Raw genomic sequence first — 4,453 nt, forward strand, 5'->3', positions numbered from 1 at the left:
CACACACACACACACACACACACACACACACACACACACACACACACACACACACACACATATCAAATACACCCAATCCTCACTCACAGTGCTCTCTCTCTCTCTCACACACACACACACACACACACACACACACACACACACACACACACACACACACACACACACACACACACACACACACACTCCTCACTTACTGTACCCTCTCTCTCTCTCCCCCCAAACCCCCCTAGGGCCTCACACACGCGGACATAAAGCCACCAACAAAAACCTTATAAACTATACACTTCCCTACCACAAGGAACTAGCTCCCCCGTCCAAGTTTTTCAATCAGGGAACCGAATGCCAAAAGTTGAGAGCAAATAAAAACGGTGTGTGTGTGTGTGTGTGTGTGTGTGTGTGTGTGTGTGTGTGTGTGTGTGTGTGTGTGGGTGTGTTTGGGTGAGTGGGTGGGTGGGTGTGGATGGCTGAGTGGGTGGGTGTATCAGTATAATCCGAACAAGTACAAGGCTGATGTGTGTGTGTGTGTGTGTGTGTGTGTGTGTGTGTGTGTGTGTGTGTGTGTGTGTGTGTGTGTGTATGAACTTTAAAGATGACAATTGCAGTATACCATTTGGTTGATACTAGGCAATTCTTTTTCATGATTACTAGACCTTGAGATTATAAGGAAGACTGCAAAGACATAGCTCCATCCCCCCTCACCCCAAATCTTTCCCGCCAAAACTGGTAGGGGAGAGTGAGGAGGAATATCATGCAGTGTAAAACAAGAAAAGTACTTGATGCGGGAGCTTCAGGGCCCTCCGGTTGGTGGCTGAGGTGTAGTGTGGTTTGGGATGGTGATTTTGTGTGGTGTGGTGTGGTGTGGTGTGATGTGGTGTGGTGTGGTGTGGTGTGGTGTGATGTGGTGTGGTGTAGTGTGGTGCGTTGGTGTCTCAAGTCATTAAAGTCTACGGGAATGAAATCCGAAATTCATTAGTGAGCGACAGGCGGACAGGGCCACCCCTAGGCATGGTCCGGGATTAAAACACTGGCATTGAAACTATGGTATTGGGTAAGACAAATGGAAAAGACTCTCTCTCTCTCTCTCTCTCTCTCTCTCTCTCTCTCTCTCTCTCTCTCTCTAACAAATTTCTAAGTTACATGCCTCTCTTCCTTATTACTTTATTATTTATCAAGGTAGCTTCAACTGACCAACAAAGAACTTTATTTAATCATATACAAATCTGTTCCTGACAAGTTCATTCCGACACTATTAAAAGGCAGACAGACAGACAACCAACACAAGTAACTCTGGTAGGGGAAAGATATTCGAATAATCCCGTATATATTATGAAGAGTGACGCCCCAAGGTTAATTATTTACCTGCTGACACTACACTCCAAGCACAGACAAACGTAACATCCAATATCCACCCATAATTACTCCTATATTTGCCCACTTTAGTCTTCAAAATTTTAACTGAGATGGAAGTTGCTGTATAATTTGGCATCTTTTTCTACTCGTCCACCTCTCTGTTACTAAATTAGAGCTTTCGTGCTTTTCTTGTGGCGTAAAATTGATCTTATTTAAATTCAAGTTTCCTCGCTCTCTCCTGGCTTCTCATTTTCAGTGCTTGTGTCTTCATGTATTCTGTCATCCACATAAATACGTGGTTTATTTCAGCCTTTGCTTCTCGCCTACGCATTGAGCATCATATCTGTTGCTAAAGCTTACCCTCATAAGAATAAAACTCTAATTCCATAAATGGTGTTAATTACACGTCTGTGAATATTTTCCAGTGAAGTTATGTCTGTTTTGTATTTACAGTCAACAGAAATTTACTGCTTAGTCCAGATGTAATCCTACCAGCGCGAGGAATGTGGTAATATTACACTGGCTGTTTTATTACCTACACTTCTAAATATAAACCAGTGAGTTTGTGTTGCAAGTTTATGAATAATGAAGCACTTCTCGCTACACTTAAAGGTGTCACTAACTGGAACTATGGTTGCATATATCTACCTGTCTATCTATCTATCTATCTATCTATATCTATCTATCTATATGTGCGTGTGTGTGTTTGGGCATAGGCTTCACATGTCACCGCTTCAGCGCTAACACCCACCGTCCATAATGAATACATGCTAGGGCTGTCTCCTACAGGGCTGGTGTATTGGTACTAGAGGGGGTAACTTTATGACATGTCGGCGGGGCTTTCGGTAGCTCAGTGATTTTTTTTTTTTTTAATGAAATTTAAATCCTTGAACTGTTCCCTGCCTAGGTGGGGATTCGAACCTGGTTCCATTAGGACTGCAGGCCAGCGCTCTACTGATTCGGCCACTGCCATTCCCTAGAACCCGACCTTATATATGTAGTCACTGAATAGTCAGCGGAGTCCAAAACACCATGAAATAAAAAGAAATGGTGGATTGTTCAAGCAAAAACACTTTCTGGATTGGAGGTGGATTGACAGCTTCATGTAGGTTACTTTGGATTATTTTATTATTTTCAGTAGTGCAGCAGCCATGCCAAGAGGATGCTGGAATTCAGACAGATGAGCTTGTCTGTTAAATATATAGAAAACCACCATACTGATTTCTTTTTCAACCCTCCCCTGACTAATATGTAATTAAACTAGAGTCAGTGCAGTGAAGGGCAGCAAAATTAATTCCCTCTGTGAAACAAATTGCATGAAAAATAAGTGAGACATCTTCACTTGTTCTCCCATGCCAAGCGTCGGCTCAGGGGCAGATTAAATTAACCTTTTCAAACAGTATTTAGATTTAGTAATGCAGAAATATTTATTCTTGCATAAATATGATATAATTGAAATAACGAACCATAGCTCAGAGGCCAAGGGTAATTTTAGACACTTACTTTTTAACAGAGGACATTTTAAAAGCATGAAACAGCCAATTTAATCTGCTGAACAAAGAACCACTTAAATATGTTTCAGAATAGGCTAAACTAAAACCAGGTAACAGTTTTATCCGCCCATGTGTGGAGTACAAATCTCATGTGTGGGGAGGCTCCCCACATACAGCTCTTCTCAATAAGGTGGAGTCAAAGGCTTTTCGTCTCATTAACTCTCCTCCTCCTACTGACTGCCTGCAACCTCTGTCTCTTCGCCGCACTGTTGCATCTTTATCTCGTTTCTATCGCTACTTCAATGGTCCCTGCTTCTCTGAACTGTCTGCGTGCATTCCTCCACCTCTACAATGGGCGCGTAGCACCCGTCTGGCAGCAAACTCTCACCCCTTTTCTGTCCAGCTCTCTAATGCAAGAGTTAACCGTTACTCCCAGTCCTTCATTTATGCGACAGGTCAACTCTGGAACTGTCTCCCTCTGTCTGTATCTCCTACTTCCTATGATCTCCAGTCTTTCAGACGCAGTGTGTCCATGCATCTCGAAATAGTTGGATCTTGAATTTGGTTCTCTCTTGTATTTTGTTTTGCTCTTGGAAGGAACAACAATTGCGGGCTCGCGGCCTTTGGTTCCTTCTTCCTCGCATAAAAAAAAAAAAAATGTAGGCACTATGTAGGGATGTGTTTGGCGTATCCGTTATTTAGTCCCTTCTGTTTGGCGACGTATTTCTACCCCATGTCACCAGCTGTTTTGAATAATTTTTCGATTTGAAGATGATATTTTTAGCATTCATGAACCCCTTACTACAACAACGTTCTTCTTAAGCTGGGGATAGAATCATCTGGAGGTGGCAAGAATGAACAATAACAACACGTCACCTTACTGGACGGGCTAATCTATTTTTCTCGTTATTGTTGGAAGAAGATTTACCTGAAGACATTTAAGAACCACAGGTGTTGTTTCTAATTGTGTTGCCTTTCAGTGTGAGAACGTTATTCATGCTCCTCTTGTGACCCCATATTCATCTCAGACAAGCCCAGTGGAATACAGGTTGAAAGTACCGTCCTTCAGCCCACCACCCTCCTTGTAGGGGATGGGAGGGAGACGAGGGACGTTTATATACGGTGTCTAGGCAGTGGAGCCGCCTGTCCATCTCTAGCGCAAGATGAAGTGAGGGTGGAACTTCAAAACGAGGAGTCTTTTCTAGCCTTAACGGTATTGTCTAGGAATGTTAAGAATAAAGTTAAAGACGTCATCAAACTGTAGTGGATAAAAGAGATGAAGGAAACGAAACGGATGAGACTGTAAATAACTCCATCCGCACTTCATTTCCACTCTCCCACATTCGGGCTGCTTAGCTGGCGATTTCACGTAATATTTTGTCCCCCGTGTTCCCTTTTCTGCAGTCCACCTTCTCGTGTCCCTGCTTTTTCTTCCCTATCACTCCCTTGCTTTCATTTCCTATCTTCCCGGAGAGTTGGATCGGATTAAATTCTCGATTCTATTGCCCCGATTCTTGGATTTTCATTTTTACGCTCCATTTTTTCCCTTTTCATTTTTTCTTCATTCAGTGGGTGTGTTATTTGATGTCTTTTCATTCCGACAATGC

Source organism: Coenobita brevimanus, chromosome 55 (genome assembly GCF_032717465.1).
Source record: "Coenobita brevimanus isolate Jiangsu-jjx chromosome 55, ASM3271746v2, whole genome shotgun sequence".
Lineage (NCBI taxonomy): Eukaryota > Metazoa > Arthropoda > Malacostraca > Decapoda > Coenobitidae > Coenobita > Coenobita brevimanus.